Below are 15671 nucleotides of genomic sequence, written 5' to 3'. Positions count from 1 at the left end.
AGTGTATGATGCACATAATGGAGAATACTTTACACTCAGAGCTGCATTAATGTGGACAATTAATGATTTCCCGCCTATGGAAACTTATCAGTTGTGTTGTTAAAGGATATAAAGCTTGTCAATATCGGCGATGATACACCTAGTCACAGGTTGAAAAATGGCCACAAAATTTGTTACATTGGGCATAGAAAATGGTTACGATCAATCATCCATATAGGAGGCAACGTGCAGCTTTTAATGGGAAACCTGAATATGGCACGCCTCTGAGCCATTAAGGAGAAGAAGTGCTGCATATGGTTGAAGATGGTGTGAGTTTGTTGGAAGAAGAAATCAATATTCTTTGATCTCGAGTATTGGAAATACCTTCCTGTGAGGCATGTCCTAGATGTTATGCACATTGAGAAGAATGTTTGCGATAGTATCATTGGTACATTGCTGGAGATCCCTGGAAAAAATAAAGATGGGATTGCTGCTCGATTAGATTTATTGAACATGGGGGTCAAAACTGATTTGCAACCCGAGTATGGAGAAAGACGTACTCGTTTGCCTCCCGGGCCTTGGAATTTGTCAAGAGCAGAGAAGAGAGAGGTTTGCAATTCTTTCTATGGTATGAAGGTCCCTGAAGGTTATTCTTCAAATATAAAAAATCTTGTATCTTTACAAGATTCAAGACTTCTTGGCCTTAAATCACATGATTGTCATACCTTAATGCAACAATTGCTCCCTGTGGCAATTCGTTCTGTTTTGGAGAAGCCTGCAAGGTATGCAATAACTCGTTTGTGCTTCTTCTTCAATGCTATATGTGCAAAGACTGTTGATGTTTCCAAGCTAGATAAGTTGGAAGAAGATGTAGTAGTTACTTTGTGTTTGCTTGAGAAGTACTTTCCCCCTTCATTCTTTGATATCATGGTTCATCTAGTAGTACATCTTGTCAGAGAAGTTCGTCTGTGTGGGCCAGTATATTTTAGATGGATGTATCCGTTTGAAAGATATATGAAAGTGCTAAAGGGTATGTTCAGAATCGTACTCGTCCCGAAGGTTGCATTGCTGAGCGGTATATAGCTGAAGAAGCTATAGAGTTTTGTACCGAGCATTTATCGATGTTAGTATGCAGTTGGAGTGCCTTCAAGCCAAAAGATGGGAGTTTCAAAGCCATTATCGGGTTGCAGTGGCGTAGTTGATCGGGACTGTTGAACCAAGCACATCTATATGTCTTGGAGAATACGGAGGAAGTCCTACCTTATATCAGTGCGTATGAGTTTTATTCTTTAAGTTTCCATTTTAAATTATTTCTTATGTTTATCTTATATGTTTGGGACCGTAATACTTGAATTTTGTGTGTCATGTAGGCAACATATGATCCACATCCAGACCGCTTATCCAAAATTTAGAAAGAGAACAAAGTGGCTGCAGGATAAGCACAATAGCACTTTCATTCAATGGCTACGCTTCAAGGTATATGTTATTGAATAACATATTGGACTTTTAATTTTCTTCTTTCTATGTTAGATTGAATTAAGTTATGATTAATTTGCAGGTTCAAAGTGAACTTAATGAGGAAGACAATCATGGCGTATCAGAAAATTTAAGGTGGCTAGCAGCTGGTCCAAACATGGCAGTGCCATTATATAGGAGTTATCTCATTAAAGGTATTAAATTCAACATCAAGGCACAAGATGATGTGCGGACAACTCAAAATAGTGGAGTTTATTTACTTGCACATACTATGCAAGTTGCTAGTGCCAAGGATAAAAACCCAATTCTCTCAAATATGGGTTTCTATGGTGTCATTCAAGAAATTTGGGACCTTGACTACCAAAAGTTTACAATCCAGTCTTTAGGTGTGATTGGATTGATAATACTTCTGGTCTTGTAGTGGACGAACTTGGATTTACCCTTGTAGATTTGAGTAAAATTGGACATAGGAATGACCAATTTGTTTTGGCTTCTCAAGTCAAACAAGTATTTTTTGTTGACGACCGATGCATCGTGGTTGGTCGGTAGTGTTATCAATGCCTAATAGAGAATATAATGATGTTATTGGTGATGATGTCTTAGGTGATGTGAGAATTGAGTGTGAGCCATTTACTAGGGGGATGCCAAATGTTGACACATTTGATGAAGTGGTGGTTGAGTTAGGGAGTCAAAATATTCGAGATGGGTGTGAAGATATATGGGTTGAATGATGCTTTTAATTGGCAGTGTATGACATTAATTTTGTAATATATTGTAATGTGATTTCTTCACTTTCATTATACAGGTTTTGGCCACAAAACAATCAGAACAAAATTAATGGTTCTAGATTACAAAACACGACGGTTTTGATAAAAATGTGAAAAACAAACGTCTGTTCTAATAAATAACGACGTTTTGGAGCATTCAACGACCGCAATATATTTACCGACGTCTTAAAGCAAAGTAACAATGAAGAACCACGACGCTATTGTGAAACAGTAATCCAGGATAACACGTCGGACAAGCATAAAGAACCGCCATGTAATTCAAAATAACACGACTCAATCCCATAACACCGACGTCTAAAAGACGAGAACTTTAACCTGAACGTTACAAAAGACGACGTCGTCATGAATTTACCACGTCGCATGTTCTTTCATAAACGAAGTGGAAAAGGATGAATTCACGACGGTATTTGAAGTCCATTAAATTTGTCGACGTTAAGATTTATGAATTAGACGACGTTAATTTTTTTAATGAAGACGTATAAATTATTAAACACGACGGTCTTTTTCATGGTACCGACGTTGTATATAGACGACAACGTCGTCCTTATAAATTACTGTGTCGTAATTAATGACCCCATCATTTTTTCCACGTCGTTTATTTTCAAAATATGACGTATAAATTCTGTAATACGGCTCTCATTTATTTGGAACCGACGTTGTTTATTCATTTCAACGTCGTCTAAGTAAATACATACGTCGTAATTAATGAACCTGACATCTATTTCCACGTCATAATTCGTAGAAAAATCGAAGTGGAAAATATATTTTACGACGGTATTTGAAGTCCATTAAACTTGTCGACGTTAAGATATATGAATTAGACGACGTCAATTTTTTAAATGAAGACGTATAAATTATTAAAGACGACAGTCTTTTTAATGGTGACGACGTTGTATATAGACTACAACGTCGTCATTATAAATTACTGTGTCGTAATTAATGACACCATCTTTTTTCACGTCGTTTATTTTCAAAATATGACGTATAAATTCTGTAATACGGCTCTCATTTATTTGGAACCGACGTTATTTATCAAATTCAACGTCGTCTCTGTAAATATATGCGTCGTAAGTAATGACCCTGACATCTATTTCCACGTCATAATTCATAGAAAAATCGAAGTGGAAAATTTATTTTACGACGGTTGTGGGAAATGTTGTGACGTAGTAGGTGTCAATAACGTCGTCTATTATGATTGTAAAGACGTCGTATTTATATTTGTCATCTGTTTCCTTTTTAACGACGTTTTTTTTGTTGGAGTTGGTCGTCTATTCTCATCCTCGATCTGTTTTTTATGTCTTTTTGCAGCACAAAGACGTCGGTTTTTATTTTTGATGACGCGTTTTTGTTTTAACAACGACGGTTATTCACCGTCGTGGTTTTGTTATGGAAAAGATGTCGGTGGATTCCACGACCATTTGAAAACAGAATACACGACGGTGAATTCCCATCGTGGTTTTCCTTTTTTGTAGTAGTGCCAATTCCAACAAAAGCTAAAATCTATGCAGCCATCAAAAGTTGTTGCGATAATTCAATAATCATTTTCACAGTGCAGCAAATTCTGATAAAACCAAAAAAAAATTATGTATCAAGATTTATTCTAATACCATTTTTTATAATAAATAATTACTGATGATCTTTTTTGTTTTCTTTTGGGTAAGATACTAAGGGTCTTTTATTGTACAAGTTAAATCAAATAAATAGTAAGCTAAAAATCTGTTTGGAAACTTCAAGGGCTATCAGTTCTGCTATGCCAGTGTCGGCCTGAAACCATTAAACAAGTGAGAATGTGAGACACAACAACAAAGTGCTAGCATAGGGGACATCAGTTAGGGTTAGAGGACAGGGAAGAGCATTTCTATGGAAAATATATATAAAGAAGAGGTGTGTTTTGGAAGAGAGAACCACTTAGTCCCAAGAAATTCACGATTTTCAACTTCACCAATGACAAAGAATTTACACGAAATTACCCCTTCTTTATTACTCTTTGAAAGTAATTAAAAGTATCCTCAACTAAGGGAACATACTCACCTCTCTAGCACCAAGGAATAAAAATTTGTAGTTAGCTAATGATCCCCCAACTAATAGCTGCAACAAGTCCTGCAACAACTATTTGGTAGCAACATCTTTGCAGCAACACCCAAACTCTTATCAATTGGGCTACAATTGTTACGTTCTATTCTAATATCATGATTTTATATAGGTGCTTACTGGAGATATTAAGATGGAAGATTGGGAGCATCACAGAGGCAAGTGCAAGAAAGGATGAGCAAGGAGAGTGGAGCGACAACTCCAACCAAATAGCCATCTGAAAAGCCAGCAACAAAGACTGGCAGCACATGGGTTGGCAGCAAATAAAGAGCCAGACCTCCATACCATTGAATGAAAAGCAAATAGCAAGCAGCCCACGTGATGTGCAGCCAAGATGTGAAGAATGAAAGAAGAAATAATAATTATATTTGAAGTGTCAGTTTGCAGCCCATGTGCAATTGCAAGTGTCGTCATCCAAATATGAAGAAACAAGAGTTTCTCATCCATTTTCTTTTCAAATCCTAATAAGAAGAAGTTAACTTTAATAAACTCCTTGTCATGATTCTTTGACTATTAATTTCTCTAACAAGAAAAACAGAGGATTAATTCAAAAAATGGTGAATGCAGAGTCCAGGGAAATAACCAATTGAACATACGACAACATTATCATATATCAAATTGAATACTTGGGATATATAAACACAAAATCTACACCATTGTCATTGACATAAGAGTATTAAGTACTGGAAAAAAAAATCTTGGATTCATAGAAGAGTCAAATTGTCAAAATACAAAAGGAAAACGCTGTAGTCATTGCCATGTTCAGATTACAAATTAAACCATGAATTAAAACAACACAAGAGTAATGACCATGTTGTACAGCCATTGGTATCTCTGGTACCTTTCATATATTATCATAAAAAGTCTCCACTAAATAACAGTGTTTACCAGACTAATCTATCATTGTACCTGGACTAACATTCACTTCAATTCCTTGCTGTCGCAGAAAATCCATCTCCTCCCCACCCCTACCAAACACCTAAAGACAAAAAATACATTTCACTACAAATTTGACAGGACACCACGATACCACAAGTAACAAACTGTCATACTTCAATGTAGGAACTCACAAGTGGATCCCCTCCTTTTAGTCTCACAACATTAGCTCCAGCTTCAGCAAAACTCAAGAGCAGTTCATGTATCACCTCCTGAAAGGGGAAAACATGGTTCAGCTCTTTCCCAAGACCCCAAAGTAAAGCCCCCATTCACTTCTCTAACCCAGATACAAATTAACACAAACCCAAATACCCAATTCACCAAATTTATAGTAAGAGAGAACCCATATCAGAAACTCGATTGAAAATCAAAATAAAATTTGAAAGGTTGTTTCAGTTAATACAAGAAATGCTGATAAAGATTAGTGCTTTACAGGTTCTACTATGGTACCCAGCAGTCTTGCCCACATAGAGAATTCTAGCACCAAAGTCAACCAATTCCAACACATCATTGGACACCAACCTATCATACAACAATAGATTAGCATTCTAAATAACTCTATAAGCCTTCAATGTCAGGAGCTCAGCATCCCCAAGCCCTGTCCCCACCAAGAACACATTTCCAGACCCACACTTGCCGCTGCCACACCCTCCTTCGACCAAGAACACATCTCAAAGGGATGAGAGATTACAAGTGGAAGGTGGACTTAATTAGCCGTGGTTATTGTCGGGGGAATAGATTGAAATGAGAATTTGTTTGTGATTGAATGTGTGAGACAATAGGTCACGCGAAGGGGGAGAGAGAGGGAGAGAGAGAGAGAGAGAGAGAGAGAGAGAGAGAGAGAGAGAGAGACCAGTGGTCGTCATTACCGGAGAGGAGGAGCGGTCGTCATCGTCGGTGGTTTGTGGATGAGAGCGCAACTAATGTAGATGACGATGAAGCATTTGACTTAGGTTGAATGAAGCGTTGGGTTTTGTTTTTATTTTTTTATTTTTTTATTTCGGGCCATAAGTGACGTTGCCAATCTTCACCCAATAAAATTTTTAGTCCTCACTTTCATGTTCTGTGACGAATATGCATTATTCGTCACATTTAGTAAAAAAATTGGGTGCCAAGATTTTCCACTATGTAATTTGTGACGACACCAAAATTAGAATGTGACGAAGATGGAGCAAAAATTTTGTTAGGTCCTTTCAAGACGTTTAGGTGACGACTTGCAAAATTTTCTCACTTATACAAGCCAAATGTGACAGAATTTTCAGCGTCACATAAAATTTGGTCACAGAAGGCCTGTTTTTTTGTAGTGTAAAATAAAAAGGTAGTCCATACAACTCCACTTAAATATAAAACTTAGTGTCTGTAAAGATAAAATCAACACATTAATCAATAACAATACATACAATTCATTCAAAATTGAAAAAACAAAACAGAACTAAATCATACTCCAAAAGCACTATCTCCAACAACTAGCGAGCTAGCATATAGTGTCGCTTTGTCAATTGTTGAAAAGACTTCTTAGGAAAGATCGAGAAGTTCTCCAACTTCTCATAGTTGCCTCTTCACTTCATAGAAGCCGCTTTGCAGTCATACATCTTGGAGAGAATTGAAATTTTGCAATACTAAACTTTACAAAAAGCAACTTATCGATATGAATTTTTAGTTGATGAGCATCAATTTCAACTTCATAGAGGTTTCTAGCTAAAAGGTGTACTTCATGCCCTCTATCAAATTGTAGTTTATGAAGATGCAGTCTAATTTTTAGTTTTAGGAGACTCTTGAGACCTTGTTTGGAATTTCTGTTTTTTGTCAAGGAATCTCATGATTTTTCCTTGTATTTGCAGATCTTGGAGCACTAGACACCACTTGTAGAAGTCAAGGACATATGCGTGCGATGACCAAGATATATCGACTTGTATAATGCTCAATCTTGTGAAAGTCCTTGTAAAGGGAGTCTATGATATTAGTCCATGGGTTGATTTGGTTTGTTTAGACTGGTTTAAAAGGTGTGACTTATTTTGTGTGTGGTGAAAGATTGAGGATACTTTGTGAATTCGTTATGCAGGTGGATTTTGTGTTTTGAGCCAATTATAGGGAAGACTTTGTCTTATTTTCAGCAGAAGTCGAACCCCAAGGTGGTTTTGAATTTAGGCAAAAGGGGTAGTATTTCAGTAAATTAGACCCGACACAAGTACAAGATTCGTCATGGATTCCATAGGGAATCCATATTTTACTTAACATGTTTGGCTTTATAGCATATTTCCAACCAGTTGTATATCATTTTTTGTTGAAAAGACTGTAGATCCTTTTACTAAGCATGAGATATCCATTTTGTACTGCCTTTGACATAATTCAATTAGGACTCGAAGATTATTTCCTTAATTGAGATTATCCTATGACTTCTCTTAATTCCAAATTGTAGATAAAAAGGGTTAGTTGGATTAGTTGTCGAATGTGACTCATGTGGATATCCGGCGAAGTGCATCAAACGATTCAAATTGAAGACAAATTAAATGGAAGAATTATAAATTTAGGAGTAAGAAAAGTAATAATAATGTGTCCATCAGCCCGCATGAGCCTAAACTGCGCATGGCACCACCAAAAAAAAAAAAGGCTTGTTGGATTGAAAACACGAAAGGGTGATCCAAGCAAAAGTTAGAGCATAATAAAGCTTGTTGAGTTAAAAGGGCGCCTCAAGCAAAAGTTAGGACCAAAAAAAGTCCATTGAGTTGAAAACCCCAAAAGGCAACTCAAGCAAAAAAAAAAAAAAAAAAAAAAAAATCCTTGAACTATGTGATGACTTGATTCCTTTTCATTGACTGTATGTAGGCAATTTGAAAAATTAACTCCAAGTTCAGTCAACATCGAAATAAGAAAAAAGGTTTCCCCATGAATCCGAACCATAAAAAAGAAATGATGAAACGAGGGAATGTTTTTATTTCAATATGAAGGTCAACTAGTAAACATTAATTCTTTGACAACATCGAAAATATTTATGAACGAAGCAAAGAAAGTTTACAAAAAACCAAAAATTGTTATTCCCAAGTCAAGTCTCTACAGCCATTACACAGCCTCTCAAATGAAGCTCGTAGTGTGTCCAAAGCATCAGCATCAACATGAGATAATGCATGAGTCTTTTCGATCACAGTCTTCTTCTCCTTTAATTGGGTAAGCTCATCATGATGTTATGAAAGCTGCGCATCACTCTCTAAAAGTGATTCATTGAGTTGACAAAGTCTTAACTCAAACTATTCTTGTTCTCTCTTCAATTCCTTTATACGCATGTTTGCAGAATAAACAGCCTCAAGTATGGATAGACAATAAATCTACTCTACTTGTTGTAGAGACAAAGCAATAGAAAGTGAAGAGTCAACATCAGCTAAAAGATCACTTTGAACCTCTGAAGATAACTTTTGAGAGTAAGTAGAATGCATGGACGAATAATCAACTGCGGTCACCATAAGTGCATAAACCAAAGCTCGTAAGGATAAAGAGTCCACTCCAACATTTTGTCAATGGTAGTAAACAATTTACCAAGTTCTTCCTTGAATGAAGGAAGCCTTCAAGAGTATGCTTTTTACTTGATTTCCTAACATGGAAACTATTTTGTGAACCGCAACACCTAATTTGGGTTACTCACGTGACCTTTCAGAGATAGATGCTTGATTAGTCAACCTCGATAGATATTGTTGAAGAAAGTGAACCTACATTAATTGACAAATGATAGTTAAGTGGTCTTCAACACTTACAAACATTTGTAGTGACAAAGATTTGAATAATACCTCTTAGACTAACACCTAAACCATTTATAGGTTGCAAAGTATTTTCTATCCTTTCTATAGGTAAGGTATTAAATGGTTGAAGCTCGAACAAAATAGGAATATGATACACGACTTCTCCTTGAAAAAAAGAAAGTATTAATGACGGATCCGCGATGAGTCAAAATGAAATAAATTACATACCTAGTCTATTAGAACTGGTTTCAAAATAGTAGGTACATCACCAAAAAATGTGTCATCAAACGGGTATACAGTGTCGAGGTTAGCAATAGAGAGATCCGATATTTGTCTTCTTATGCGTGAAGCTGACTTCATCATATTCATTGTTACTTACATATGTCCTCTTAGAATTGTGAATTCGTCGACCGAGGGGAACATACTCTTCATGCGAATCTGCTACACTTTATGTGTTTTCTAAATTGTCAGGGACCCGAGTTTGAGAAACATCAACTGGAGGTGAGTGTTGAACTCAAGGTGCTAGAGTAGTGGAACTGCCTTCAACTTCTAGATGAACTCTGTGCACCTTACCACATATGGGTTTATAGTGAAAGAGGGTCTCATTGTCTTGAGACCTAAAAGATTTCAATTGAGATAAAGACAATGACTTGCCTGTAGATGAGACTTTCTTCGACTTCATTGATTCAAACCAATGCACCTTTGACCACCAAACAACATAATTAGAAGTAACTTTAAATTCCCATATATTGTCCTTAGTAAGTAAGGTTATTATAGATACGTTGCCAACATTGCGCATGACCTCCAATGTAAATACACAGATACTACAGTCCCGTTTCGGATGTCATCTTTAAGTTCTCCAGGGCATGTTGTACATAGCAGAACTATCTACAGAATCGGTGCGGGCTATAAGGTTAGATGACCCAGTAATTGTTATGTCATAGAGAAATGTATCATGAACAAAGGCATATCAAATAAGTGAAGTCTTCCTTAAGAATATGATTTTCATCAGTTAGTTGTTTACACTCTGAAAACACTTTTCCCAGAAGGCTGATTTTCACTTTATCAAAAGTCTGTAATAAAGCTCGATCTTCTGAATAGTTAAAATATTTCGCCAAAAGTCCTCTTGAGAACCTTGCCATTATAGGAGTATACTTCTCAAAAGATGAAAATAAAAAGGGTGTGTCGAAGTATTCAAGCCACCCATAGACATAATGGAAAGGAAGAACAGTTGCACAATCCCTTGAGTCATCTACACTAGAAATTGCATTCAACCCCTTATAAATGCTAGCCAATACTGGAATTGCTAGGCTGAAGGGTACGCATTGCGTCATTCGACTAGCAACTTTGAAAATCCTGGTCTGATCAAAGTAACATCATCATTGGGAAATACAAATTTGCATAACCAATAATTAAAGGAAGCAGTCAAGTATGATCTTTCTGTATCTTCATCAGTTATACCCAAATCTTCAAAAACCCTTACTCCCCGTTAGTGTATTTCGATGCCACTGCAATAATACCAAACGAATTAGAGTCTTCCTTCGGATTTTGAGATTTGTTCCTTATGTTTTTCCTCGAAGGCCTTTTGTACTTGAATGGCTCCCGATACTAGTATCTTATCGAAGCAGTCATCCTTACTCTAGATTTTCCTTTAGCATCCTATAACAACGGTTGGAACAAATGTAAGGCGAGCATTTTTTGTCTCTTTTGTTAAGACTATCTACGCTTGAAACAACCTCATCATAAAAGCAACCTATAATAGGAAGACTGCCGATTTCGTGAAGATCCCAAAGGGAAGTAGACATTTCTCCTTGTGATGTATGAAGAGTATTTGTCCCTGGATACCAATACTCACAAAAGGCTCGGATGAGTGGAGCATGCTGATTGTAGCTAAATAATAAGGTGAATACGGCATTATACAGATCGATACTCTTGAGAACTTGAGTGTTTCTATTTAACACATCTTCAAGCCATTCCGAGTAATACTCGGTAAATGTAGATTTACCAGTCGTTAGGAGGATAAAACTCCAACTCAATGCTCCATTATGGATTTGGTCGCTAAGAAGTTTGAATACCCATAATGAATCTGTCTATGTATGATGTGAGGACTTTAATTGTAAAACTTTGGAGTGAAGATATCTACTTGTAGACTTAGACTTTTTTGAAACTACTCAGTTGACAAAACACCTCTTGCGACGAAGACGGGGTATGGAAAGAATCGTCTACTTCTGGCACCTCCGAAGTTAGGATGGGTGTGCCTACAAGCAATGTAGTTCCTTCATCCCAAGCATCACTTTCATCCTCGAGAATTATAATAGTGCCTTTTTTGAAACATCTGAAGAATGTCATCTTTATAAGATGTGGATGACATGAAACGACAATCAGTATCAGGCTAATGACTTAATACTTAAAAGAATGGAGAAGAAACAAGAAAAGTAAAGGGGACGTACTTACATGTACAACCTTGGGAATCCTGATACAGATGGAATGCAACAAGAAGTTGTTTTCACTCGTCCTCCAATACGTAAATCCTAAGGGCTTGAACAGGCTATCACCAAGCCGGAGAGATAGATCAAACCCCAACAGTATAAGAAGCCTACATTCTTCACTCGTCCTCTAATACGTAATGCCTAAGCGCTTGAAGGAGGCTACAGGACATTTACGTTATTCACTCGTTCTCCAATACATACAGCCTAAGCACTTGAACGAATCATCACCAAGTCAGAGAGATGGATCAAACACTAAGCGATGTAGAACTTCTACATTCTTCACTCGTCCTCCAATATGTAAAGCCTAAGCACTTGAAAGAATCATCACCAAGTCAGAGAGATGGATCAAACACTAAGCGGTGTAGGACTTCTACATTCTTCACTCGTCCTCCAATATGTAAAGCCTAAGTACTTGAGCTGATTATCACCAAGTCGGAGAGATGGATCAAACTCAAGTAGTGTAGGAAGTCTACATTCTTCACTCGTCCTCTAATACGTAAAGCCTAAGTGCTTGAGTAGGTGATCATCAAGTCAGAGAGATGGATTAAACCCAAGCGGTATAGGACAATCTACATTCTTCACTGGGCTTCTACTATGTAAAGCCTAAGTGCTTGATTGGGTTATCACCAAGTTGAAAGAAATGGATCAAACCCAAGCAATTATGACGATTATGTCCTTCGTTTGTCTTCAACTTTATATATATATATATATATACAAAAAAAATGTATGTTGGGCAAAAGGAAAGGAAAAAGAAAGTTATAAGTTTGCTACTTCGACTGGTGGGTCATGTTATAGTTTGATAGGTGTTCTTCTCAAAATTGATCTGGATGTGTCCCAATAGCAAAATAAGCGAAACAAAGACATATCCTAGCTGCAAAGAGAAACAATAGGACTGGAGGGTCATGTTGTAGTTTGATGGATGTTCTTATCAAAATTGATCAAAATGTGTCCTTGTAGCAAAATTAGCAAAACAAAGACATGTCATAGCACCAACAAAGAAAAGCAGCATGACTACTAAGTTTTTTATATAAAAAAAAAAAAAAAAAAAAAAAAACTAAAAGAGCAACAAGTGTACTTACGATTTGATGTCCCTACAAAAAATATATAATTTTTAAAAGGGAGGAGGAGTTCTTGATGTACTTGTCTTCGTGAGTCATTGTCTGCAAATAAGAAAGAATAGTGGAATTAATTCCATGCTCTTGGCAACAAAAAGAGTTTCAATAAGTGGTTCAAAAAGGGACTTAAAGCCTACCACTTTGGTTGCACACTTGAAGTGTCACATGCATAGCAATTGGTGGAAATATTCGTCAATATTGCCTTGACAATATCTCTAAGCAAAGATACCTTGCGGTGGTGCCTATTCGAAGATTTGACAATAGAAAAAAAATCTTGAGATGATAATAATAGAGGATTCCCATGAAAGAGCAGATAAAAAAAAAAAAAAGCAAAGGAGACAATGCACTTCACCCACGAGCAGCGCTTCAAGACACATTCAAAGATGGATGCAAGTAACCGTTGTACAATTAAGGCCAACCTTTAGTTTCTTCTATGGTTGAAACTGAGTAATGCCCAAGAATTTTCTTATTTGATAGTAAGACTATTCAAGGCAATAGGAGATTTATGAAATCAAGGCTTCCTTGTTTGGGTTCCAATATTTGTACCCAAAAAAAAAAAATTACTCAAGATGGCTTTGACGTACAGACCATATTAAGTTTAAAATCTCAATAATGCCTACCAATAAGGCTCCCAAACATTAAGGAAAGAAAGAGTTGCATTAATGGAAATTCATTCCAATGAAAAAAAAAAAGAAAAAAAAAAGAAAGGGAAACCTTCAATGCAAATCAAATTGATATTGCTCGATTGATATCATCAAAAGGTGTTTGAGTCAATTGCAATAACTTTAATGACACACAATCACATTAAAACAACAAAACAAAACAAAAACAGGCGCAAGAAAGGTTATTGGATCAATGACTAGATGATCACCATCAATAGTTACTTCAAGGTACACCTCCAATATGTAACAAGCACATATCTACGGCACACTGTGAAGTAAATGTAGACAAAGAAATTTTGGTGAATTGAAATTTGCTAAGTAAGGAAATAATTAAGGCTTAGTGGATTAAGTTATGGGTCCCACAATTTGTCCAAATGGCATATGAGTCATCAAAATTGAATTAGTTGTCAAATGTGACACGTGTCAACATCCGGCGAAGTGCATCAAATAGTTTAAATTGAAGACAAAGTTAAAGGGAAGAATCTTTTGTGATTGACTTTGATTTAAATAAAATATTAATCAAGTAAAGCAATTAAAGATAATTTGGTTAAATTGCCAAATGTTGGGGTCTTTTTCGTCGGAAGGCTCATCCGGGCTTATTGATTCTTGGACCGCCATAGAGTGATGAATCAAGCCTTCAATGACCCTTTTTCCGAGTTAGCAAGAACTAGGCCCAAAGTACCCTGAGGGAGAAGCAAGTCCCAGGGGAGTACTTTGTTCTTTTTACAGCAACTGCATGTTTTGTGTTGATGTTTCCGGCAGCTCGACGAAGAGTTGAAGATGACTTGCTGATGTTGATATGAGATTATATGAGGTTGGCATGAGAGCTTGGAGTGTGAAAGCTAAAGACCCACAAGTTTAGCAAATGAGAATGCCTGTGCTCGGCTTGGTGTTTGATATATTTGAGTTTGGTGTTGATAATTTGTTGTGTGTGGCTATAGCTATGGGGATTTAAGAGTTTCAAGAGAAGGAGGATGTAAGGAAAAGCTTGAGGTTTGAAGGCTATGGTGTTTAAAGCTTGGAAGGAAAGAAAAGCTTGGAGTTATGCTTGGTGAGGCTTTATGGAGAAGATGATGGATTTCAAGGGTGAGAAAGTAGAAGACATGGTGGTGATGGTTGAGGAATGACTGTGAAGGCTACTGGAATACTAGCAACCACTAAGGAAAGGTGAGTTCCCGTGGTTGCTGAGAAGCTTGCAACAACCAAGAGGGGTTGATGGCTGCTGGGATACTTGCAGCAGCCGAGTAAGAAATGTTGGCTAAAGAAAAATTGGTTCCCTTTGCTTGAGCCATGAATGCCAATTTATAGAGGGTGAGGGTTTTCCTTTATTTCCGATAGGTAAAGGGAGGTGTTGGAACCAGCATATTTCCAGTGGTTAAAAGGGAGCACTAGAGTGTACTATTTTCCAGCATGTAAAGCTAGGTACCATAAACTGATTATTTCCTATGGGTAAAAAAGCACTGAAACTGCTTGTTTCCAGTGGGTAATAGGAAGTGCTAGAAAAGGCTTGTTTCCAATGGGTAAAGCTAGGTATTTGGAAAATGACTATTTCCTATAGGTAAAAGGAAGTGCTTGAAAAATATCTCATTTGCTCACCCACATTGGAGAACTCTAAGTAATGGGCTTGGACTTTGGTGCTCCCAAGTAGCTAGCCTAAAGTCTCCATTATCCAAGAGCTTCCGTGGGTCTTGTGGACCTCCATAACCTTCCACACCACAATCCCTCATGCAAGCCCCGTAAACCACATGACTTGAGTTCATGTGAGCTTGATAGGTGATTGGCATGAGAAAAATGTATTATTAGTTTGGCATGGCATGTACGCTATTTCTATATTTATTTAATGAATTAAATCCCAAAATATAGTTTGGATTAACGCATGACCGACAATATATGTTATATTGGGCTTTAAATGTCTTTGGGCTTCCCGTGACTTTTTTAGGCCTCAACACCAAATTATCGGAATTGATTTTAAATCAAATCAAAATCCCACAAAGGAAGGGACCCTTAGATACACCAAGCACTCAGAAGAACCAGAAAGCTCTCTGCATTCTTCACCTCACTTGGAAGAGCCACCAAGCACAACAAATACTTGCTGATTCCTTCATCCCAGAAAAGTCCAACCACAAAACAAGCCTCCTGCTACCTGTTTGATGAAGATCAAGCCTCTACTACCCTTGTATCAAATCTTTAAACACTTTGGAGATCGAATAAGAGGATTTCATATAGAGAATGTAACCCTAAATTTCATTAATACAAATATTATTTTGTACACGTGTTCTTGTCTCATTTGTCGTAGGATTTTCGTGTTTATACCAATAAACGAATTGAAGTCATTAATTGGCCCAAAACCATTTATAAGACCCCGATTTTCCTCATAATTACCTTGACTCTTATCTCTACATTA

Source organism: Prunus mume, linkage group LG8 (assembly GCF_029339155.1).
Source record: "Prunus mume cultivar Tortuosa linkage group LG8, ASM2933915v1, whole genome shotgun sequence".
In the NCBI taxonomy this organism is placed as follows: Eukaryota; Viridiplantae; Streptophyta; class Magnoliopsida; order Rosales; family Rosaceae; genus Prunus; species Prunus mume.
Note: the sequence above shows the minus strand (reverse complement) of the source record.